The following is a 26,806-nucleotide window of genomic DNA, read 5'->3' on the forward strand; positions in this document are numbered from 1 at the left end:
ATGGAGTGGAGTTTGCACCTGAAAAGAAACTTTGTGTTCCCAACAAGCTAGTTGAAGATGGCTTTCACACACACACATCTCTCAGAACTGAGCAGGTGGAGAGAATTTCGTTCATCTAGCACAAAGGGAACGGATAGCAGGAGAAAATTTTACTCTGTATTCTCAGTCTGTTTCCTAGTGCCGGTTTGAAGTTCCTGCAGTTTTCACTGTAAAACCGTGTTTGAGCTAGTACCTCCCCATATATATGCATGGAGTGGAGATGCAACTGAAAAGAAACTTTGTGTTCCCAACAAGCTAGGTGAAGCACGGCTTTCACACACACTTATTTCTCAGAACTGAGCATGTGGAGAGACGTTCGTTCAAGGAGCAAAATGGGAACGTTTTGCAGGAGAAACTTTTACTCTGGATTCTCAGTCTGTTTCCTAGTGCCGGTATGAAGTTCCTGCAGTTTTCACTGTAAAACCGAGTTGGAGCTAGTACCTCCCCATATATATGTATGGAGTAGAGTCTGCAATTGAAAAGAAACTTTATATTCTCAACAAGCTAGGTGAAGGACGGCATTCACACCCACTTATCCCTCAGATCTGAGAATGTGGAGACACGTTCGTTCATCTAGCACAAATGGAATGGTTTGCAGGGGAAATTTTTACTCAGGTTTCTCAGTCTGTTTCCTAGCGCCGGTATGAAGTTTCTGCAGTTTTCACTGCAAAACCGAGTTGGAGCTGGTACCACCCCATATATATGTATGGAGTATAGTTTGCATCTGAAAAGAAACTTAATATTCTCAACAAGCTAGGTGAAGGACGGCTTTCAAACCCACTTATCCCTAAGAACTGGGCATGTGGAGACACGTTCATTCATCTAGCACAAAGGTAACGGTTTGCAGGGGAAATTATACTCAGGTTTCTCTGTCTGTTTCCTAGTGCCGGATTTTAGTTCCTGCCGTTTTCACTGTAAAATTGTGTTGGAACTAGTACCTCCCCATATATATGTATGGAGTAGAGTTTGCACCTGAAAAGAAACTTTCTGTTCCCAACAAGCTAGTTGAAGGACGGCTTTCACACACACACATCTCTCAGAACTGAGCATGTGGAGAGACGTTCGTTCATCTACCACAAAGGGAACGGGTAGCATGTGAATATTTTACTCTGGTTTCTCAGTCTGTTTCCTAGTTCCGGTTTGAAGTTCCTGCAGTTTTCACTGTAAAACCGAGTTGGAGCTAGTACCTCCCCATATATATGTATGGAGTGGAGTTTGCAAGTGAAAAGAAACTTTGTGTTCCCAACAAGCTAAGTGAAGTACGGCATTCACACACCCTTATCTCTCAGAACTGAGCATGTGGAGAGACGTTCGTTCATTTTGCACAAATGGAACTGGTTGCAGGATAAACTTTTTCTCTGGTTTCTCAGTCGGTTTCCTAGTGCCGGTTTGAAGTTCCTGCAGTATTTTCACTGTAAATCCGATTTGGAGCTAGTACCTCCCCATATATAGGTATGGAGTGGATTTAGCATATGAAAAGAAACTTTGAATTCCCAACAAGCTAGGTGAAGGACGGCTTCACACACACTTATCTCTCAGAACTGAGCATGTGAAGAGTAGTTCGTTCATCTAGCAAAAAGGGAACGGGTTGCAGGATAAACTTTTACTCTGGTTTCTCAGTCTGTTTCCTAGTGCCGTTTTGAAGTTCCTGCAGTTTTCACTGTAAAACATAGTTGGAGCTAGAACCTCCCCATATATATGTATGGAGTAGAGTTTGCACCTGAAAATAATCAATGTATTCTCAACAAGCTAGGTGAAGGACGGCTTTCACACTCAGTTATCTTTCAGAACTGAGCATGTGGAGACACGTTCATTCATCTAGCACAAAGGGAACGAGTTGCAGGAGAAATTTTACTCTGGTTTCTCTGTCTGTTTCCTAGTGCCGGATTTAAGTTCCTGCCGTTTTCACTGTAAAAGCGGGTTGGTTCTAGTACCTCCTCATATATATGTATAGAAAGGATTTTGCACCTGAAAAGAAACTTTGTGTTCCCTACAAGCCAAGTGAAGGACGGCTTTCACACACACTTATCTCTCAGAACTGAGCATGTGGTTATACGTTCGTTCTTCTAACCCAAAGGGTATGGTTTGCAGGAGTAACTTTTACTCTGGTTTCTCAGACTGTTTCCTAGTGCCGGTTTGAAGTTCCTGCAGTTTTCACTGTAAAACCGAGTTGGAGCTAGTACCTCCCCATATATATGTATGGAGGTGAGTTTGCAAGTGAAAAGAAACTTTGTGTTCACAACAAGCTAAGTGAAGTACGGCTTTCACTCACATTTATCTCTCAGAACTGAGCATGTGGAGAGACGTTCGTTCATCTAGCACAAATGGAACTTGTTGCAGGGGAAACTTTTACTCTGGTTTCTCAGTCCGTTTCCTAGCGCCGGTGTGAAGTTCCTGCAGTTTTCACTGTAAAACCGAGTAGGAGCTTGTACCACCCCATATATATGTATGGAGTGGAGATTGCAACTGAAAAGAATCTTTGTGTTCCCAAAAAGGTAGTTGAAGGGCGGTTTCACACACTTATATCTCAGAACTTAGCAAGTGGAGATTCGTTCGTCCATCTAGCACAAAGGGAACGGGTTGCAGGATAAACTTTTACTCTGGTTTCTCAGTCTGTTTCCTAGTGCCGGTTTGAAGTTCCTGCAGTTTTCACTGTAAAACATAGTTGGAGCTAGTACCTCCCCATATATATGTATGGAGTAGAGTTTGCACCTGAAAATAATCAATGTATTCTCAACAAGCTAGGTGAAGGACGGCTTTCACACTCAGTTATCTTTCAGAACTGAGTATGTGGAGACACGTTCATTCATCTAGCACAAATGGAACGAGTTGCAGGAGAAATTTTACTCTGGTTTCTCTGTCTGTTTCCTAGTGCCGGATTTAAGTTCCTGCCGTTTTCACTGTAAAAGCGGGTTGGTTCTAGTACCTCCTCATATATATGTATAGAAAGGATTTTGCACCTGAAAAGAAACTTTGTGTTCCCAACAAGCTAGTTGAAGGACGGCTTTCACACACACACATCTCTCAGAACTGAGCATGTGGAGAGACGTTCGTTCATCTACCACAAAGGGAACGGGTAGCATGAGAATATTTTACTCTGGTTTCTCAGTCTGTTTCCTAGTTCCGGTTTGAAGTTCCTGCAGTTTTCACTGTAAAACCGAGTTGGAGCTAGTACCTCCCCATATATATGTATGGAGTGGAGTTTGCAAGTGAAAAGAAACTTTGTGTTCCCAACAAGCTAAGTGAAGTACGGCATTCACACACACTTATCTCTCAGAACTGAGCATGTGGAGAGACGTTCGTTCATTTTGCACAAATGGAACTGGTTGCAGGATAAACTTTTTCTCTGGTTTCTCAGTCGGTTTCCTAGTGCCGGTTTGAAGTTCCTGCAGTATTTTCACTGTAAATCCGATTTGGAGCTAGTACCTCCCCATATATAGGTATGGAGTGGATTTAGCATATGAAAAGAAACTTTGAGTTCCCAACAAGCTAGGTGAAGGACGGCTTCACACACACTTATCTCTCAGAACTGAGCATGTGAAGAGTAGTTCGTTCATCTAGCAAAAAGGGAACGGGTTGCAGGATAAACTTTTACTCTGGTTTCTCAGTCTGTTTCCTAGTGCCGGTTTGAAGTTCCTGCAGTTTTCACTGTAAAACATAGTTGGAGCTAGTACCTCCCCATATATATGTATGGAGTAGAGTTTGCACCTGAAAATAATCAATGTATTCTCAACAAGCTAGGTGAAGGACGGCTTTCACACTCAGTTATCTTTCAGAACTGAGCATGTGGAGACACGTTCATTCATCTAGCACAAAGGGAACGAGTTGCAGGAGAAATTTTACTCTGGTTTCTCTGTCTGTTTCCTAGTGCCGTGTTTAAGTTACTGCCGTTTTCACTGTAAAAGCGGGTTGGTTCTAGTACCTCCTCATATATATGTATAGAAAGGATTTTGCACCTGAAAAGAAACTTTGTGTTCCCTACAAGCCAAGTGAAGGACGGCTTTCACACACACTTATCTCTCAGAACTGAGCATGTGGATATACGTTCGTTCATCTAACCCAAAGGGTATGGTTTGCAGGAGTAACTTTTACTCTGGTTTCTCAGACTGTTTCCTAGTGCCGGTTTGAAGTTCCTGCAGTTTTCACTGTAAAACCGAGTTGGAGCTAGTACCTCCCCATATATATGTATGGAGGTGAGTTTGCAAGTGAAAAGAAACTTTGTGTTCACAACAAGCTAAGTGAAGTACGGCTTTCACTCACATTTATCTCTCAGAACTGAGCATGTGGAGAGACGTTCGTTCATCTAGCACAAATGGAACTTGTTGCAGGGGAAACTTTTACTCTGGTTTCTCAGTCCGTTTCCTAGCGCCGGTGTGAAGTTCCTGCAGTTTTCACTGTAAAACCGAGTAGGAGCTTGTACCACCCCATATATATGTATGGAGTGGAGATTGCAACTGAAAAGAAACTTTGTGTTCCCAAAAAGGTAGTTGAAGGGCGGTTTCACACACTTATATCTCAGAACTTAGCAAGTGGAGATTCGTTCGTCCATCTAGCACAAAGGGAACTGGTTGCAGGATAAACTTTTACTCTGGTTTCTCAGTCTGTTTCCTAGTGCCGGTTTGAAGTTCCTGCAGTTTTCACTGTAAAACATAGTTGGAGCTAGTACCTCCCCATATATATGTATGGAGTAGAGTTTGCACCTGAAAATAATCAATGTATTCTCAACAAGCTAGGTGAAGGACGGCTTTCACACTCAGTTATCTTTCAGAACTGAGCATGTGGAGACACGTTCATTCATCTAGCACAAAGGGAACGAGTTGCAGGAGAAATTTTACTCTGGTTTCTCTGTCTGTTTCCTAGTGCCGGATTTAAGTTCCTGCCGTTTTCACTGTAAAAGCGGGTTGGTTCTAGTACCTCCTCATATATATGTATAGAAAGGATTTTGCACCTGAAAAGAAACTTTGTGTTCCCTACAAGCCAAGTGAAGGACGGCTTTCACACACACTTATCTCTCAGAACTGAGCATGTGGATATACGTTCGTTCATCTAACCCAAAGGGTATGGTTTGCAGGAGTAACTTTTACTCTGGTTTCTCAGACTGTTTCCTAGTGCCGGTTTGAAGTTCCTGCAGTTTTCACTGTAAAACCGAGTTGGAGCTATTACCTCCCCATATATATGTATGGAGGTGAGTTTGCAAGTGAAAAGAAACTTTGTGTTCACAACAAGCTAAGTGAAGTACGGCTTTCACTCACATTTATCTCTCAGAACTGAGCATGTGGAGAGACGTTCGTTCATCTAGCACAAATGGAACTTGTTGCAGGGGAAACTTTTACTCTGGTTTCTCAGTCCGTTTCCTAGCGCCGGTGTGAAGTTCCTGCAGTTTTCACTGTAAAACCGAGTAGGAGCTTGTACCACCCCATATATATGTATGAAGTGGAGATTGCAACTGAAAAGAAACTTTGTGTTCCCAACATGCTAGTTGAAGGAAGGTTTTCACAGACACTTATCTCTCAGAAATTAGCAAGTGGAGATTCGTTCGTTCATCTAGCACAAAGGGAACGGGGTGCAGGATAAACTTTTACTCTGGTTTCTCAGTCTGTTTCCTAGTGCCGGTTTAAAGTTCCTGCAGTTTTCACTGTAAAACCGTGTTGGAGCTAGTACTTCCCCATATATATGTATGGAGTGGAGTTTGCACCTAAAAAGAAACTTTGGTTCCCAACAAGCTAGGTGAAGAACGGCTTTCACACACACTTATCTCTCAGAACTGGGCATGTGGAGAGAATTTCTTTCATCTAGGACAAATGGAAATTGTTGCAGGAGACACTTTTACTGTGGTTTCTCAGTCTGTTTCCTAGTGCCGGTTTGAAATTCCTGCAGTTTTCACTGTAAAATTGTGTTGGAGATACTACCTCCCCATATATATGTATGGAGAGGAGTTTGTACCTGAAAAGAAATTTTGTGTTCCCAACAAGCTATTTTAAGGACGGTTTTCACACACACACATCTCTCAGAACTATGCAGGTGGATAAACTTTCGTTCATCTAGCACAAAGGGAACGGATAGCAGTAGAAAATTTTACTCTGTTTTCTCAGTCTGTTTCCTAGTGCCGGTTTGAAGTTCCTGCAGTTTTCACTGTAAAACAGAGTTTGAGCTAGTAATTCCCCATATATATGTATGGAGTAGAGTCTGCAACTGAAAAGAAACTTTATATTCTCAACAAGCTAGGTGAAGGACGGCATTCACACCCACTTATCCCTCAGATCTGAGAATGTGGAGACACGTTCGTTCATCTAGCACAAATGGAACGGTTTGCAGGGGAAATTTTTACTCTGGTTTCTCAGTCTGTTTCCTAGCGCCGGTATGAAGTTCCTGCAGTTTTCACTGCAAAACCGAGTAGGAGCCTGTACCACCCCATATATATGTAAGGATTGGAGTTTGCAACTGAGAAGAAACTTTGTGTTCCCAACAAGTAAGGTGAAGGGTGGTTTTCACACACACTTATCTCTCAGAACTTAACAAGTGGAGAGTCGTTCGTTCATCTAGCACAAATGGAACGGTTTGCAGGATAAACTTTTACTCTGCTTTCTCAGTATATTTCCTAGTGCCGGTTTGACGTTCCTGCAGTTTTCACTGTAAAAACGAGTTGGAGCTTGAACTTCCCCATATATATGTATGAAGTAGAGTTTGCATCTGAAAAGAAACTTTATATTCTCAACAAGCTAGGTGAAGGACGGCTTTCAAACCCACTTATCCCTTAGAACTGGGCATGTGGAGACACGTTCATTCATCTAGCACAAAGGGAACGTTTTGCAGGGGAAATTATACTCAGGTTTCTCTGTCTGTTTCCTAGTGCCGGATTTTAGTTCCTGCCGTTTTCACTGTAAAATTGTGTTGGAACTAGTACCTCCCCATATATATGTATGGAGTGGAGTTTGCACCTGAAAAGAAACTTTCTGTTCCCAACAAGCTAGTTGAAGGACGGCTTTCACACACACACATCTCTCAGAACTGAGCATGTGGAGAGACGTTCGTTCATCTACCACAAAGGGAACGGGTAGCATGAGAATATTTTACTCTGGTTTCTCAGTCTGTTTCCTAGTTCCGGTTTGAAGTTCCTGCAGTTTTCACTGTAAAACCGAGTTGGAGCTAGTACCTCCCCATATATATGTATGGAGTGGAGTTTGCAAGTGAAAAGAAACTTTGTGTTCCCAACAAGCTAAGTGAAGTACGGCATTCACACACACTTATCTCTCAGAACTGAGCATGTGGAGAGACGTTCGTTCATTTTGCACAAATGGAACTGGTTGCAGGATAAACTTTTTCTCTGGTTTCTCAGTCGGTTTCCTAGTGCCGGTTTGAAGTTCCTGCAGTATTTTCACTGTAAATCCGATTTGGAGCTAGTACCTCCCCATATATAGGTATGGAGTGGATTTAGCTTATGAAAAGAAACTTTGAGTTCACAACAAGCTAGGTGAAGGACGGCTTCACACACACTTATCTCTCAGAATTGAGCATGTGAAGAGAAGTTCGTTCATCTAGCACAAAGGAAAAGGTTTGCAGGGGAAACTTTTACTCTGGTTTCTAAGTCTGTTTCCTAGCGCTGGTGTGAATTTCCTGCAGTTTTCACTGTAAAAGCGAGTAGGAGCTTGTACCAACCCATATATATGTATGGAGAGGAGTTTGCAACTGAAAAGAAACTTTGTGTTCCCAAAAAGGTAGTTGAAGGGCGGTTTCACACACTTATATCTCAGAACTTAGCAAGTGGAGATTCGTTCGTCCATCTAGCACAAAGGGAACTGGTTGCAGGATAAACTTTTACTCTGGTTTCTCAGTCTGTTTCCTAGTGCCGGTTTGAAGTTCCTGCAGTTTTCACTGTAAAACATAGTTGGAGCTAGTACCTCCCCATATATATGTATGGAGTAGAGTTTGCACCTGAAAATAATCAATGTATTCTCAACAAGCTAGGTGAAGGACGGCTTTCACACTCAGTTATCTTTCAGAACTGAGCATGTGGAGACACGTTCATTCATCTAGCACAAAGGGAACGAGTTGCAGGAGAAATTTTACTCTGGTTTCTCTGTCTGTTTCCTAGTGCCGGATTTAAGTTCCTGCCGTTTTCACTGTAAAAGCGGGTTGGTTCTAGTACCTCCTCATATATATGTATAGAAAGGATTTTGCACCTGAAAAGAAACTTTGTGTTCCCTACAAGCCAAGTGAAGGACGGCTTTCACACACACTTATCTCTCAGAACTTGGCATGTGGAGACACGTTCGTTCATCTAGCACAAAGGGAACGGTTTTCAGGGGAAATTATACACTGGTTTCTCTGTCTGTTTCCTAGTGCCGGATTTTAGTTCCTGCCGTTTTCACTGTAAATTTGTGTTGGAACTAGTACCTCCCCATATATATGTATGGAGTGGAGTTTGCACCTGAAAAGAAACTTTCTGTTCCCTAAAAGCAAGGTGAAGTACGACTTTCACACACACACATCTCTCATAACTGAGCATGTGGAGAGGCGTTCGTTCATCTAGCACAAAGGGAACGGGTAGCAGGAGAAAATTTTACTCTGGTTTCTCAGTATGTTTCCTAGTGCCGGTTTGAAGTTCCTGCAGTTTTCACTTTAAAACCGAGTTGGAGCTAGTACCTCCCCTTATATATGTATGGAGTGGAGTTTGCAAGTTAAAAGAAACTTTGTGTTCCCAACAAGCTAAGTGAAGTACGGCATTCACACACACTTATCTCTCAGAACTGAGCATGTGGAGAGACGTTCGTTCATCTAGCACAAAGGGAACGTGTAGCAGGAGAAAATTTTACTCTGGATTCTCAGTCTGTTTCCTAGTGCCGGTATGAAGTTCCTGCAGTTTTCACTGTAAAACCGAGTTGGAGCTAGTACCTCCCCATATATATGTATGGAGTAGAGTCTGCAATTGAAAAGAAACTTTATATTCTCAACAAGCTAGGTGAAGGACGGCATTCACACCCACTTATCCCTCAGATCTGAGAATGTGGAGACACGTTCGTTCATCTAGCACAAATGGAATGGTTTGCAGGGGAAATTTTTACTCAGGTTTCTCAGTCTGTTTCCTAGCGCCGGTATGAAGTTTCTGCAGTTTTCACTGCAAAACCGAGTTGGAGCTGGTACCACCCCATATATATGTATGGAGTATAGTTTGCATCTGAAAAGAAACTTAATATTCTCAACAAGCTAGGTGAAGGACGGCTTTCAAACCCACTTATCCCTAAGAACTGGGCATGTGGAGACACGTTCATTCATCTAGCACAAAGGTAACGGTTTGCAGGGGAAATTATACTCAGGTTTCTCTGTCTGTTTCCTAGTGCCGGATTTTAGTTCCTGCCGTTTTCACTGTAAAATTGTGTTGGAACTAGTACCTCCCCATATATATGTATGGAGTGGAGTTTGCACCTGAAAAGAAACTTTCTGTTCCCAACAAGCTAGTTGAAGGACGGCTTTCACACACACACATCTCTCAGAACTGAGCATGTGGAGAGACGTTCGTTCATCTACCACAAAGGGAACGGGTAGCATGTGAATATTTTACTCTGGTTTCTCAGTCTGTTTCCTAGTTCCGGTTTGAAGTTCCTGCAGTTTTCACTGTAAAACCGAGTTGGAGCTAGTACCTCCCCATATATATGTATGGAGTGGAGTTTGCAAGTGAAAAGAAACTTTGTGTTCCCAACAAGCTAAGTGAAGTACGGCATTCACACACCCTTATCTCTCAGAACTGAGCATGTGGAGAGACGTTCGTTCATTTTGCACAAATGGAACTGGTTGCAGGATAAACTTTTTCTCTGGTTTCTCAGTCGGTTTCCTAGTGCCGGTTTGAAGTTCCTGCAGTATTTTCACTGTAAATCCGATTTGGAGCTAGTACCTCCCCATATATAGGTATGGAGTGGATTTAGCATATGAAAAGAAACTTTGAATTCCCAACAAGCTAGGTGAAGGACGGCTTCACACACACTTATCTCTCAGAACTGAGCATGTGAAGAGTAGTTCGTTCATCTAGCAAAAAGGGAACGGGTTGCAGGATAAATTTTACTCTGGTTTCTCAGTCTGTTTCCTAGTGCCGTTTTGAAGTTCCTGCAGTTTTCACTGTAAAACATAGTTGGAGCTAGAACCTCCCCATATATATGTATGGAGTAGAGTTTGCACCTGAAAATAATCAATGTATTCTCAACAAGCTAGGTGAAGGACGGCTTTCACACTCAGTTATCTTTCAGAACTGAGCATGTGGAGACACGTTCATTCATCTAGCACAAAGGGAACGAGTTGCAGGAGAAATTTTACTCTGGTTTCTCTGTCTGTTTCCTAGTGCCGGATTTAAGTTCCTGCCGTTTTCACTGTAAAAGCGGGTTGGTTCTAGTACCTCCTCATATATATGTATAGAAAGGATTTTGCACCTGAAAAGAAACTTTGTGTTCCCTACAAGCCAAGTGAAGGACGGCTTTCACACACACTTATCTCTCAGAACTGAGCATGTGGATATACGTTCGTTCTTCTAACCCAAAGGGTATGGTTTGCAGGAGTAACTTTTACTCTGGTTTCTCAGACTGTTTCCTAGTGCCGGTTTGAAGTTCCTGCAGTTTTCACTGTAAAACCGAGTTGGAGCTAGTACCTCCCCATATATATGTATGGAGGTGAGTTTGCAAGTGAAAAGAAACTTTGTGTTCACAACAAGCTAAGTGAAGTACGGCTTTCACTCACATTTATCTCTCAGAACTGAGCATGTGGAGAGACGTTCGTTCATCTAGCACAAATGGAACTTGTTGCAGGGGAAACTTTTACTCTGGTTTCTCAGTCCGTTTCCTAGCGCCGGTGTGAAGTTCCTGCAGTTTTCACTGTAAAACCGAGTAGGAGCTTGTACCACCCCATATATATGTATGGAGTGGAGATTGCAACTGAAAAGAATCTTTGTGTTCCCAAAAAGGTAGTTGAAGGGCGGTTTCACACACTTATATCTCAGAACTTAGCAAGTGGAGATTCGTTCGTCCATCTAGCACAAAGGGAACGGGTTGCAGGATAAACTTTTACTCTGGTTTCTCAGTCTGTTTCCTAGTGCCGGTTTGAAGTTCCTGCAGTTTTCACTGTAAAACATAGTTGGAGCTAGTACCTCCCCATATATATGTATGGAGTAGAGTTTGCACCTGAAAATAATCAATGTATTCTCAACAAGCTAGGTGAAGGACGGCTTTCACACTCAGTTATCTTTCAGAACTGAGCATGTGGAGACACGTTCATTCATCTAGCACAAAGGGAACGAGTTGCAGGAGAAATTTTACTCTGGTTTCTCTGTCTGTTTCCTAGTGCCGGATTTAAGTTCCTGCCGTTTTCACTGTAAAAGCGGGTTGGTTCTAGTACCTCCTCATATATATGTATAGAAAGGATTTTGCACCTGAAAAGAAACTTTGTGTTCCCAACAAGCTAGTTGAAGGACGGCTTTCACACACACACATCTCTCAGAACTGAGCATGTGGAGAGACGTTCGTTCATCTACCACAAAGGGAACGGGTAGCATGAGAATATTTTACTCTGGTTTCTCAGTCTGTTTCCTAGTTCCGGTTTGAAGTTCCTGCAGTTTTCACTGTAAAACCGAGTTGGAGCTAGTACCTCCCCATATATATGTATGGAGTGGAGTTTGCAAGTGAAAAGAAACTTTGTGTTCCCAACAAGCTAAGTGAAGTACGGCATTCACACACACTTATCTCTCAGAACTGAGCATGTGGAGAGACGTTCGTTCATTTTGCACAAATGGAACTGGTTGCAGGATAAACTTTTTCTCTGGTTTCTCAGTCGGTTTCCTAGTGCCGGTTTGAAGTTCCTGCAGTATTTTCACTGTAAATCCGATTTGGAGCTAGTACCTCCCCATATATAGGTATGGAGTGGATTTAGCATATGAAAAGAAACTTTGAGTTCCCAACAAGCTAGGTGAAGGACGGCTTCACACACACTTATCTCTCAGAACTGAGCATGTGAAGAGTAGTTCGTTCATCTAGCAAAAAGGGAACGGGTTGCAGGATAAACTTTTACTCTGGTTTCTCAGTCTGTTTCCTAGTGCCGGTTTGAAGTTCCTGCAGTTTTCACTGTAAAACATAGTTGGAGCTAGTACCTCCCCATATATATGTATGGAGTAGAGTTTGCACCTGAAAATAATCAATGTATTCTCAACAAGCTAGGTGAAGGACGGCTTTCACACTCAGTTATCTTTCAGAACTGAGCATGTGGAGACACGTTCATTCATCTAGCACAAAGGGAACGAGTTGCAGGAGAAATTTTACTCTGGTTTCTCTGTCTGTTTCCTAGTGCCGTGTTTAAGTTACTGCCGTTTTCACTGTAAAAGCGGGTTGGTTCTAGTACCTCCTCATATATATGTATAGAAAGGATTTTGCACCTGAAAAGAAACTTTGTGTTCCCTACAAGCCAAGTGAAGGACGGCTTTCACACACACTTATCTCTCAGAACTGAGCATGTGGATATACGTTCGTTCATCTAACCCAAAGGGTATGGTTTGCAGGAGTAACTTTTACTCTGGTTTCTCAGACTGTTTCCTAGTGCCGGTTTGAAGTTCCTGCAGTTTTCACTGTAAAACCGAGTTGGAGCTAGTACCTCCCCATATATATGTATGGAGGTGAGTTTGCAAGTGAAAAGAAACTTTGTGTTCACAACAAGCTAAGTGAAGTACGGCTTTCACTCACATTTATCTCTCAGAACTGAGCATGTGGAGAGACGTTCGTTCATCTAGCACAAATGGAACTTGTTGCAGGGGAAACTTTTACTCTGGTTTCTCAGTCCGTTTCCTAGCGCCGGTGTGAAGTTCCTGCAGTTTTCACTGTAAAACCGAGTAGGAGCTTGTACCACCCCATATATATGTATGGAGTGGAGATTGCAACTGAAAAGAAACTTTGTGTTCCCAAAAAGGTAGTTGAAGGGCGGTTTCACACACTTATATCTCAGAACTTAGCAAGTGGAGATTCGTTCGTCCATCTAGCACAAAGGGAACGGGTTGCAGGATAAACTTTTACTCTGGTTTCTCAGTCTGTTTCCTAGTGCCGGTTTGAAGTTCCTGCAGTTTTCACTGTAAAACATAGTTGGAGCTAGTACCTCCCCATATATATGTATGGAGTAGAGTTTGCACCTGAAAATAATCAATGTATTCTCAACAAGCTAGGTGAAGGACGGCTTTCACACTCAGTTATCTTTCAGAACTGAGCATGTGGAGACACGTTCATTCATCTAGCACAAAGGGAACGAGTTGCAGGAGAAATTTTACTCTGGTTTCTCTGTCTGTTTCCTAGTGCCGGATTTAAGTTCCTGCCGTTTTCACTGTAAAAGCGGGTTGGTTCTAGTACCTCCTCATATATATGTATAGAAAGGATTTTGCACCTGAAAAGAAACTTTGTGTTCCCAACAAGCTAGTTGAAGGACGGCTTTCACACACACACATCTCTCAGAACTGAGCATGTGGAGAGACGTTCGTTCATCTACCACAAAGGGAACGGGTAGCATGAGAATATTTTACTCTGGTTTCTCAGTCTGTTTCCTAGTTCCGGTTTGAAGTTCCTGCAGTTTTCACTGTAAAACCGAGTTGGAGCTAGTACCTCCCCATATATATGTATGGAGTGGAGTTTGCAAGTGAAAAGAAACTTTGTGTTCCCAACAAGCTAAGTGAAGTACGGCATTCACACACACTTATCTCTCAGAACTGAGCATGTGGAGAGACGTTCGTTCATTTTGCACAAATGGAACTGGTTGCAGGATAAACTTTTTCTCTGGTTTCTCAGTCGGTTTCCTAGTGCCGGTTTGAAGTTCCTGCAGTATTTTCACTGTAAATCCGATTTGGAGCTAGTACCTCCCCATATATAGGTATGGAGTGGATTTAGCATATGAAAAGAAACTTTGAGTTCCCAACAAGCTAGGTGAAGGACGGCTTCACACACACTTATCTCTCAGAACTGAGCATGTGAAGAGTAGTTCGTTCATCTAGCAAAAAGGGAACGGGTTGCAGGATAAACTTTTACTCTGGTTTCTCAGTCTGTTTCCTAGTGCCGGTTTGAAGTTCCTGCAGTTTTCACTGTAAAACATAGTTGGAGCTAGTACCTCCCCATATATATGTATGGAGTAGAGTTTGCACCTGAAAATAATCAATGTATTCTCAACAAGCTAGGTGAAGGACGGCTTTCACACTCAGTTATCTTTCAGAACTGAGCATGTGGAGACACGTTCATTCATCTAGCACAAAGGGAACGAGTTGCAGGAGAAATTTTACTCTGGTTTCTCTGTCTGTTTCCTAGTGCCGTGTTTAAGTTACTGCCGTTTTCACTGTAAAAGCGGGTTGGTTCTAGTACCTCCTCATATATATGTATAGAAAGGATTTTGCACCTGAAAAGAAACTTTGTGTTCCCTACAAGCCAAGTGAAGGACGGCTTTCACACACACTTATCTCTCAGAACTGAGCATGTGGATATACGTTCGTTCATCTAACCCAAAGGGTATGGTTTGCAGGAGTAACTTTTACTCTGGTTTCTCAGACTGTTTCCTAGTGCCGGTTTGAAGTTCCTGCAGTTTTCACTGTAAAACCGAGTTGGAGCTAGTACCTCCCCATATATATGTATGGAGGTGAGTTTGCAAGTGAAAAGAAACTTTGTGTTCACAACAAGCTAAGTGAAGTACGGCTTTCACTCACATTTATCTCTCAGAACTGAGCATGTGGAGAGACGTTCGTTCATCTAGCACAAATGGAACTTGTTGCAGGGGAAACTTTTACTCTGGTTTCTCAGTCCGTTTCCTAGCGCCGGTGTGAAGTTCCTGCAGTTTTCACTGTAAAACCGAGTAGGAGCTTGTACCACCCCATATATATGTATGGAGTGGAGATTGCAACTGAAAAGAAACTTTGTGTTCCCAAAAAGGTAGTTGAAGGGCGGTTTCACACACTTATATCTCAGAACTTAGCAAGTGGAGATTCGTTCGTCCATCTAGCACAAAGGGAACGGGTTGCAGGATAAACTTTTACTCTGGTTTCTCAGTCTGTTTCCTAGTGCCGGTTTGAAGTTCCTGCAGTTTTCACTGTAAAACATAGTTGGAGCTAGTACCTCCCCATATATATGTATGGAGTAGAGTTTGCACCTGAAAATAATCAATGTATTCTCAACAAGCTAGGTGAAGGACGGCTTTCACACTCAGTTATCTTTCAGAACTGAGCATGTGGAGACACGTTCATTCATCTAGCACAAAGGGAACGAGTTGCAGGAGAAATTTTACTCTGGTTTCTCTGTCTGTTTCCTAGTGCCGGATTTAAGTTCCTGCCGTTTTCACTGTAAAAGCGGGTTGGTTCTAGTACCTCCTCATATATATGTATAGAAAGGATTTTGCACCTGAAAAGAAACTTTGTGTTCCCTACAAGCCAAGTGAAGGACGGCTTTCACACACACTTATCTCTCAGAACTGAGCATGTGGATATACGTTCGTTCATCTAACCCAAAGGGTATGGTTTGCAGGAGTAACTTTTACTCTGGTTTCTCAGACTGTTTCCTAGTGCCGGTTTGAAGTTCCTGCAGTTTTCACTGTAAAACCGAGTTGGAGCTATTACCTCCCCATATATATGTATGGAGGTGAGTTTGCAAGTGAAAAGAAACTTTGTGTTCACAACAAGCTAAGTGAAGTACGGCTTTCACTCACATTTATCTCTCAGAACTGAGCATGTGGAGAGACGTTCGTTCATCTAGCACAAATGGAACTTGTTGCAGGGGAAACTTTTACTCTGGTTTCTCAGTCCGTTTCCTAGCGCCGGTGTGAAGTTCCTGCAGTTTTCACTGTAAAACCGAGTAGGAGCTTGTACCAACCCATATATATGTATGGATTAGAGTTTCCAACTGAAAAGAAACTATGTGTTCACAACAAGCTAGGTGAAGGGCGGTTTTCACACACACTTATCGCTCAGAACTTCGAAAGTGGAGAATCGTTCGTTCATCTAGCAAAAATGGAACGGGTTGCAAGAGAAACTTTTATTTTGGTGTCTCATTCTGTTTCCTAGTGCCGGTTTGAAGTTCCTGCAGTTTTCAGTGTAAAACCGAGTTGGAGCTTGTACCTCCCAATATATATATATGGAGTAGTGTTTGCACCTGAAAAGAAACTTTGTGTTCTCAACAAGCTAGGTGAAGGACGGCTTACACACCCACTTATCCCTCAGAACTGAGCATGTGGACACAAGATCGTTCATCTAGCAAAAATGGAACTGGTTGCAGGAGAAATTTTACTCTGGATTCTCTGTCTGTTTCCTAGTGTCGGATTTAATTTCCTGCCGCTTTCACTGTAAAAGCGGGTTGGTGCTTGTACCTCCACATATATATGTATGGATTGGAGTTTGCAAGTGAAAAGAAACTTTCTGTTCCCAACAAGCTAGGTGAAGGACGGTTTTCACACACACTTATCTCTCAGAAATTAGCAAGTGGAGAGTCGTTCGTTCATTTAGCGCAAATGGAACGGATTGCAGGAGAAATTTTACTCTGGTTTCTCATTCTGTTTCCTAGTGCCGGTTTGAAGTTCCTGCCTTTTTCACTGTAAGGCGGGTTGCTGCTATTACCTCCCCATATATATGTATGGAGTGGACTTTGCACCTGAAAAGAAACTTTGTGTTCCAAACATGCTAGGTGAAGGACTGCTTTCAAACACACATATCTCTCGGAACTTTGCATGTGGAGAGAAGTTCGTTCATTTAGGACAAACGGAAATGATTGCAGGAGAAATTTTTACTGTGGTTTCTCAGTCTGTTTTCTATTGCCGGTTTGATGTCCCTGCAGTTTTCACTGTAAAACCGAGTTGGAGCTAGTACCTCCGCATATATATGTATGGAATGGAGTTTGAAAGTGAAAAGAATCTTTGTGTTCCCAACAAGCTATTTGAAGGACGGCTTTCACTCACACTTATCTCTCAGAACTGAGCATGTGGAGAGACGTTCGTTCATCTAGCACAAAGGGAACGGGTTGCAATCGAAACTTTTACTCTGGTTTCTAATTCTGTTTCCTAGTGCCGGTTTGAAGTTCCTGCAGTTTTCACTGTAAATCCGAATTGGGGCTAGTACAACCCCATATATATATATGGAATGGTGTTTGCACCTGAAAAGAAATTTTCTGTTCCCAACAAGCTAGTTGAATTTCGGCTTTCACACACATTTATCTCTCAGAACTTAGCATGTGGAGAGACGTTCGTTCATGTAGCACGAAGTGAACGGCTTGCAGGGAAACATTTACTCTGGTTTCTCAGTCTGTTTCCTAGCGCCGGTTTGAAGTTCCTGCAGCTTTCACTGTAAAAAAGAGTTGGAGCAAGTACATCCCCATATATATGTATGGAAAGGAGTTTGCACCTGAAAAGAAACTTTCTGTTCCCAACAAGTTAGGTGAAGTTCGCCTTTCACACACACTTATCTCTCAGAACTGAGCATGTGGAGAGACGTTCGTTCATGTAGGACAAATTGAATGGCTTGCAGGAGTAACTTTTACTCTGGTTTCTCAGTCTGTTTCCTAGTTCCGGTTTGAAGTACCTGCAGTTTTCAATGTAAAACCGAGTTGAAGCTAGTACTTCCCCATATATATATGCTGATTGGTGTTTGCACATGAAAAGAAACTTTGTGTTCCCAACAAGCTAGGTGAAGGACAGGTTTCACACACAATTATCTCTCAGAACTGAGCATGAGAAGTTCGTTCATGTAGCAAAAATGAAACGGGTTGCAGGAGAAATTTTATTCTGGTTTCTATGTCTGTTTCCTAGTGCCGGATTTAAGTTCCTGCCGTTTTCACTGTAAAAGAGAGTTGGTGCTAGTACCTCCCCATATATATGTATGGAATGGAGTTTGCACCTGGAAAGAAACTTTGTGTTCCCTACAAGCTAGGTGAAGTTCGGCTTTCACACACACTTATCTCTCAGAACTGAGCATGAGGAGAGACTTTCGTTCATCTAACACAAATGGAACGGGTTGCAGGAGAAATTTTATTCTGGTTTCTCTGTCAGTTTCCTAGTGTCGGATTTAAGTCCCTGCCGTTTTCACTGTAAAAGCGGTTTGGTGCTAGTAATTCCCTATATATATGTATGGAAAGGAGTTTGCACCTGAAAAGAAACTTTGTGTTCCCAACAAGCTAGGTGAAGACGGCTTTCAAAAACACTAATCTCTCAGAACTGGGCATGTGGAGAGAAGTTCTTTCATCTAGGACAAAGGGAAATGATTGCAGAAGAAATATTACTGTGGTTTTTCAGTCTGTTTCCTAGTGCCGGTTTGAAGTTCCTGAAGTTTTCACTGTAAAACCGAGTTGGAACTAGTACTTCCCCATAAATATATACGGATTGGATTTTGCACCTGAAAAGAAAATTTGTGTTCCCAACAAGCTAGGTGAAGGACGGCTTTCACACACACTTATCTCTCAGAACTGAGCATGTGGAGAGACGTTCTTTCATCTAGCAGAAAGGGAACGGGTAGCAGGAGAAACTTTTACTCTGGATTCTATGTCTGTTTCCTAGTGCCGGTTTGAAGTTCCTGCTGTTTTCACTGTAAAACAGAGTAGGAGCTTGTACCACCCCATATATATGTATGGAGTGGAGTCTGCAAGTGAAAAGAAACTTTGTCTTCCCAACAAGCTAAGTGAAGGACGCCTTTCACACACACTTATCTCTCAGAACTGAGCATGTGGAGAGACGTTCTTTCATCTAGCACAAAGGGAACGGGTTGCAGGGGAAAGATTTACTAACGTTTCCCACGCTTTTTCTCCTGCCGGTTTGGAATACCTGCAGGTTTCACTGTAAAACCGAGTTGGAGCTAGTACCTCAGCATATATATAAATGGAGTGGTGTTTGCAAGTGAAAAGAATCTTTGTGTTCCCAACCAGCTAGGTGAAGGACTGTTTTCACACACACTTATCTCTCAGAACTGAGCATGAGGAGAGAAGTTCGTTCATCTAGCAAAAATGGAACGGGTTGCAGGAAAAATTTTATTCTGGATTCTAAGTCTGATTCCTAGTGCCGGATTTAAGTTCCTGCCGTTTTCACTGTAAAAGGGGGTTGGTGCTAGTTCCTCCCCATATATATGTATGGAAATTAGTTTGCACCTGAAAAGAAACTTTGTGTTCCCAACAAGCTAGGTGAAGTACGGCTTTCACACACACTTATCTCTCAGAACTGGGCATGTGGAGAGAAGTTCTTTCATCTAGGACAAAGAGAAATGGTTGCAGGAGAAACTTTTACTGTGGTTTCTCAGTCTGTTTCCTAGTGCCGGTTTGAAATTCCTGCTGTTTTCACTGTAAAATTATGTTGGAGCTTGTACCGCCCCATATATATGTATGGAGTGGGGTTTGCACCTGAAAAGAAATTTTGTTTTCCCAACAATCTAGGTGAAGAACGGCTTTCAAACACACAAATCTCTCAGAACTGAGCATGTGGAGAGACGTTCGTTCATCTACCACAAAAGGAAAGGGTAGCAGTTGAAAATTTTACTATGGTTTCTCAGTCTGTTTCCTAGTGCCGGTATGAATTACCTGCAGTTTTCACTGTAAAACCGAGTTGGATCTAGTACTTCCCCATATATATATACGGATTGGATTTTGCACCTGAAAAGAAAATTTGTGTTCCCAACAAGCTAGGTGAAGGACGGCTTTCACACACAATTACCTCTCAGAACTGAGCATGAGGAGAGACGTTCGTTCACCTAGCACAAAGGGAACGGGTTGTAGAAGAAACTTTTTCTCTGTTTACTCAGTCTGTTACCTACTGCCGGTTTGAATTTCCTGCAGTTTTCACTGTAAAACCGAGTTGGAGCTAGTACCTCCGCATATATTTTTATGGAATGGAGTTTGCAAGTGAAAAGAAACTTTGTGTTCCCAAGAAGCTAGGTGAAGTACGGCTTTCACTCACACTTATCTCTCAGAACTGAGCATGTGGAGAGACGTTCGTTCATCTAGCACAAAGGGAACGTGTTGCAGGAGAAACTTTTACTCAGGTTTCTAATTATGTTTCCTAGTGCCGGTTTGAAATTCCTGCAGTTTCCACTGTAAAACCGAGTTGGAGCTAGAACATACCCATATATATGTATGGAATGGAGTTTGCACCTGAAAAGAAACTTTCTTTTCCCAACAAGCTAGGTGAATTTCGGCTTTCACACACACTTATCTCTCAGAACTTAGCAAGTGGAGAGACGTTCGTTCATGTAGCACGAAGTGAACGGCTTGCAGGGAAACTTTTACTCTGGTTTCTCAGTCTGTTTCTTAGCGCCGGTTTGAAGTTCCTGCAGTTTTCACTGTAAAAAAGTGTTGGAGCAATTACATCCCCATATATATGTATGGAAAGGAGTTTGCACCTGACAAAAACTTTCTGTTCCCAACAAGCTACGTGAAGTTCGGCTTTCACACACATTTATCTCTCAGAACTGAGCATGTGGAGAGACGTTCGTTCATGTAGCACAAATTGAATGGCTTGCAGGAGAAACTTTTACTCTGGTTTCTCAGTCTGTTTCATAGTGCCGGTTTGAAGTTCCTGCAGTTTTCAATGTAAAACAGAGTAGGAGCTTGTACCAACCAATATATATGTATGGAGTGGAGTTTGCAAGTGAAAAGAATCTTTGTGTTCCCAACAAGCTAGGTGAAGGACGCCTTTCACACACACTTATCTCTCAGAACTGAGCATGTGGAGAGACGTTCGTTCATGTAGCACAAATTGAATGGCTTGCAGGAGAAACTTTTACTCTGGTTTCTCAGTCTGTTTCCTAGTTCCGGTTTGAAGTTCCTGCAGTTTTCACGTAAAACCGAGTTGAAGCTTGTACTTCCCCATTTATATGTGCGGATTGGAGTTTGCACCTGAAAAGAAACTTTGTGTTCCCAACAAGCTAGGTGAAGGGCGGCTTTCACACACACTTATCCCTCATAACTGAGCATGAGGAGAGACGTTCGTTCATCTAGCAGAAAGGGAACGGGTTGCAGGAGAAACTTTTACTCTGGATTCTAAGTCTGTTTCCTACTGCCGGTTTGATGTTCCTGCAGTTTTCACTGTAAAAGTGAGTTGGAGCTAGTACCTCCCCATATATATATATTGAGTTGAATTTGCACCTGAAAAGAAACTTTGTGTTCTCAACAAGCTAGGTGAAGTACGGCTTCACACCCATTTATCCATCAGAACTGAGCATGTGGAGACACGTTCGTTCATCTAGCACAAAGGGAACGGGTTGCAGGAGAAACTTTTAATCTGGTTTCTCAGTCTGTTTCCTAGCGCCGGTTTGAAGTTCCTGCCGTTTACACTGTAAAAGCGGGTTGGTGCTATTACCTCCCCATATATATGTATGGATTGGACCTTGCACCTGAAAAGAAACTTTGTGTTCCAAACAAGCTATGTGAAGGACGGCTTTCACACACACATATCTCTCGGAACTTTGCATGTGGAGAGAAATTCGTTCATCTATGACAAAGGGAAATGTTTGCAGGAGAAACTTTTACTGTGGTTTTTCAGTAAGTTTTCTATTGCCAGTTTGATGTCCCTGCAGTTTTCACTGTAACACCGAGTTGGAGCTAGTACTTTCGCATATATATGTATGGAATGGAGTTTGCAAGTGAAAAGAAACGTTGTGTTCCCAACAAGCTAGGTGAAGGACGGCTTTAACACACACTTATCTCTCAGAACTGAGCAGGTGGAGAGACCTTCGTTCATCTAGCACAAAGGGAACGGGTTGCAGGAGAAACTTTTACTCTGGTTTCTCATTCTGTTTCCTAGTGCCGGTTTGATGTACCTGCAGTTTTCACTGTAAAACAGAGTTGGAGCTAGTACCTCCCCATATAAATGTATGGATTGGAGTTTGCAACTGAAAAGAAACTTTGTGTTCCCAACAAGCTAGGTGAATGACGGCTTTCACACACACTTATCTCTCAGAATTGAGCATGTGGAGAGACGTTCGTTCATCTCGCACAAAGGAACGGGTTGCAAGAGAAACTTTTACTCTGGTTTCTCAGTCTGTTTCCTAGTGCAGGTTTGAAGTTCCTGCATTTTTCACTGTAAAACCGATTTGGAGCTAGTACATCCCCATATATATTTATGGAATGGAGTTTGCACCTGGAAAGAAACTTTCAGTTCCCAACAAGCTAGGTGAAGTTCGGCTTTCACACACACTTATCTCTCAGAACTGAGCATGTGGAGAGAGGTTCGTTCATGTAGCACGAAATGAAAGGTTTGCAGGAGAAAGTTTTACTCTGGTTTCTCAGTCTGTTTCCAAGAGCCGGATTGAAGTTCCTGCATTTTTCACTGTAAAAGAGAGTTGGAGCAAGTACATCCCCATATATATGTATGGAATGGAGTTTGCAGCTGAAAAGAATCTTTCTGGTCCCAACAAGCTAGGTGAAGTTCGGCTTTCACACACACTTATCTCTCAGAACTGAGCATGTGGAAAGACGTTCGTTCATGTAGCACAAATTGAACGGCTTGAAGGTGAAATATTTCCTCTGGTTTCTCAGTCTGTTTCCTAGTGCAGGTTTGAATTTCCTGCAGTTTTCAATGTAAAACCGAGTTGGAGCTTGTACTTCCCCATATATATATGCGGATTGGAGTTTGCACATGAAAAGAAACTTTGTGTTCCCAACTAGCTAGGTGAAGGACAGCTTTCACACACACTTATCTCTCAGAACTGAGCATGAGGAGAGACGTTCGTTCATCTAGCACAAATGGATCGGGTTGCAGTAGAAATTTTATTCTGGTTTCTCTGTCAGTTTCCTAGTGCCGGATTTAAGTTCCTGCCATTTTCAATGTAAAAGCGGGTTGGTGCTAGTACCTCCCCATATATATGTATGGAAAGGAGTTTGCACCTGAAAAGAAACTTTGTGTTCCCAACAAGCTAGTTGAAGACGGCTTTCAAAAACACTTATCTCTCAGAACTGGGCATGTGGAGAGAAGTTCTTTTATCTAGGACAAGGGGAAATTGTTGCAGGGGAACCTTTTACTGTGGTTTCTCAGTCTGTTTCCTAGTGCCGGTTTGAATTTCCTGCAGTTTTCACTGTAAAACCGAGTTGGAGCTAGTACATCCCCATATATATGTATGGAATGGAGTTTGCACCTGAAAAGAAAATTTCTGTTTCCAACAAGATAGTTGAACAACGGCTTTCAGACTCACACATCTCTCAGAACTGAGCATGTGGAGAGACGTTTGTACATCTAACTCAAAGGGAAAGGGTAGCAGGAGAAAATTTTACTCTGGTTTCTCAGACTGTTTCCTATTACCGGTTTGAAGTTCCTGCATTTTTCACTATAAAACCGAGTTGGAGCTAGTACCTAGCCATATATATGTATGGAGTGGAGTTTGCAAGTGAAAAGAAACTTTGTGTTCCCAAAAAGCTATGTGAAGGACGGCTTACACACAAACTTGTCTCTCAGAAATGAGCATGTGGTGAGACGTTCGTTCATTTAGCACAAAGGGAAAGGGTTGCAGGGGAAACTTTTACTCTGTTTCTCAGTCTGTTTCCTAGTGCCGGTTTGAAGTTCCTGCAGTTTTCACTGTAAAACCGATTTGGAGCTAGTACCTCCCCATATATATGTATGGAGTAGAGTTTCCAACTGAAAAGAAACTATGTGTTCACAACAAGCTAGGTGAAGGGCGGTTTTCACACACACTTATCGCTCAGAACTTAGAAAGTGGAGAATCGTTCGTTCATCTAGCACAAAAGGAACGGGTTGCAGGCGAAACTTTTACTCTGGTTTCTTATTCTGTTTCCTAGTGCCGGTTTGAAGTTCCTGCAGTTTTCACTGTAAAACCGAATTGGGGCTAGTACAACCCCATATATATATATGGAATGGAGTTTGCACCTGAAAAGAAATTTTCTGTTCCCAACAAGCTAGTTGAATTTCGGCTTTCACACACATTTATCTCTCAGAACTTAGCATGTGGAGAGACGTTCGTTCATGTAGCACGAAGTGAAAGTCTTGCAGGGAAACATTTACTCTTGTTTCTCAGTCTGTTTCCTAGCACCGGTTTGAAGTTCCTGCAGCTTTCACTGTAAAAAAGTGTTGGAGCAAGTACATCCCCATATATATGTATGGAAAGGAGTTTGCACCTGAAAAGAAACTTTCTGTTCCCAACAAGCTAGGTGAAGTTTGGCTTTCACACACACTTATCTCTCAGAACTGAGCATGTGGAGAGACGTTCGTTCATGTAGGACAAATTGAATGGCTTGCAGGAGTAACTTTTACTCCGGTTTCTCAGTCTGTTTCCTAGTGCCGGTTTGAAGTTCCTGCAGTTTTCACTGTAAAACCGAGCTGAAGCTAGTACTTCCCCATATATATATGCTGATTGGTGTTTGCACATGAAAAGAAACTTTGTGTTCCCAACAAGCTAGCTGAAGGACAGGTTTCACACACAATTATCTCTCAGAACTGAGCATGAGAAGTTCGTTCATGTAGCAAAAATGGAACGGGTTGCAGGAGAAATTTTATTCTAGTTTCTATGTCTGTTTCCTAGTGCCGGATTTAAGTTCCTGCCGTTTTCACTGTAAAAGAGAGGTGGTGCTAGTACATCCCCATATAAATGTATGGAATGGAGTTTGCACCTGGAAAGAAACTTTGTGTTCCCTACAAGCTAGGTGAAGTTCGGCTTTCACACACACTTATCTCTCAGAACTGAGCATGTGGAGAGACGTTCGTTCATCTAGCACAAAGGGAACGTGTTGCAGGAGAAACTTTTACTCAGGTTTCTAATTATGTTTCCTAGTGCCGGTTTGAAATTCCTGCAGTTTCCACTGTAAAACCGAGTTGGAGCTAGAACATACCCATATATATGTATGGAATGGAGTTTGCACCTGAAAAGAAACTTTCTTTTCCCAACAAGCTAGGTGAATTTCGGCTTTCACACACACTTATCTCTCAGAACTTAGCAAGTGGAGAGACGTTCGTTCATGTAGCACGAAGTGAACGGCTTGCAGGGAAACTTTTACTCTGGTTTCTCAGTCTGTTTCTTAGCGCCGGTTTGAAGTTCCTGCAGTTTTCACTGTAAAAAAGTGTTGGAGCAATTACATCCCCATATATATGTATGGAAAGGAGTTTGCACCTGACAAAAACTTTCTGTTCCCAACAAGCTACGTGAAGTTCGGCTTTCACACACATTTATCTCTCAGAACTGAGCATGTGGAGAGACGTTCGTTCATGTAGCACAAATTGAATGGCTTGCAGGAGAAACTTTTACTCTGGTTTCTCAGTCTGTTTCATAGTGCCGGTTTGAAGTTCCTGCAGTTTTCAATGTAAAACAGAGTAGGAGCTTGTACCAACCAATATATATGTATGGAGTGGAGTTTGCAAGTGAAAAGAATCTTTGTGTTCCCAACAAGCTAGGTGAAGGACGCCTTTCACACACACTTATCTCTCAGAACTGAGCATGTGGAGAGACGTTCGTTCATGTAGCACAAATTGAATGGCTTGCAGGAGAAACTTTTACTCTGGTTTCTCAGTCTGTTTCCTAGTTCCGGTTTGAAGTTCCTGCAGTTTTCACGTAAAACCGAGTTGAAGCTTGTACTTCCCCATTTATATGTGCGGATTGGAGTTTGCACCTGAAAAGAAACTTTGTGTTCCCAACAAGCTAGGTGAAGGGCGGCTTTCACACACACTTATCCCTCATAACTGAGCATGAGGAGAGACGTTCGTTCATCTAGCAGAAAGGGAACGGGTTGCAGGAGAAACTTTTACTCTGGATTCTAAGTCTGTTTCCTACTGCCGGTTTGATGTTCCTGCAGTTTTCACTGTAAAAGTGAGTTGGAGCTAGTACCTCCCCATATATATATATTGAGTTGAATTTGCACCTGAAAAGAAACTTTGTGTTCTCAACAAGCTAGGTGAAGTACGGCTTCACACCCATTTATCCATCAGAACTGAGCATGTGGAGACACGTTCGTTCATCTAGCACAAAGGGAACGGGTTGCAGGAGAAACTTTTAATCTGGTTTCTCAGTCTGTTTCCTAGCGCCGGTTTGAAGTTCCTGCCGTTTACACTGTAAAAGCGGGTTGGTGCTATTACCTCCCCATATATATGTATGGATTGGACCTTGCACCTGAAAAGAAACTTTGTGTTCCAAACAAGCTATGTGAAGGACGGCTTTCACACACACATATCTCTCGGAACTTTGCATGTGGAGAGAAATTCGTTCATCTATGACAAAGGGAAATGTTTGCAGGAGAAACTTTTACTGTGGTTTTTCAGTAAGTTTTCTATTGCCAGTTTGATGTCCCTGCAGTTTTCACTGTAACACGGAGTTGGAGCTAGTACTTTCGCATATATATGTATGGAATGGAGTTTGCAAGTGAAAAGAAACGTTGTGTTCCCAACAAGCTAGGTGAAGGACGGCTTTAACACACACTTATCTCTCAGAACTGAGCAGGTGGAGAGACCTTCGTTCATCTAGCACAAAGGGAACGGGTTGCAGGAGAAACTTTTACTCTGGTTTCTCATTCTGTTTCCTAGTGCCGGTTTGATGTACCTGCAGTTTTCACTGTAAAACAGAGTTGGAGCTAGTACCTCCCCATATAAATGTATGGATTGGAGTTTGCAACTGAAAAGAAACTTTGTGTTCCCAACAAGCTAGGTGAATGACGGCTTTCACACACACTTATCTCTCAGAATTGAGCATGTGGAGAGACGTTCGTTCATCTCGCACAAAGGAACGGGTTGCAAGAGAAACTTTTACTCTGGTTTCTCAGTCTGTTTCCTAGTGCAGGTTTGAAGTTCCTGCATTTTTCACTGTAAAACCGATTTGGAGCTA

Source organism: Camelus bactrianus, chromosome 13, assembly GCF_048773025.1.
Source record: "Camelus bactrianus isolate YW-2024 breed Bactrian camel chromosome 13, ASM4877302v1, whole genome shotgun sequence".
Classification (NCBI taxonomy): Eukaryota; Metazoa; Chordata; class Mammalia; order Artiodactyla; family Camelidae; genus Camelus; species Camelus bactrianus.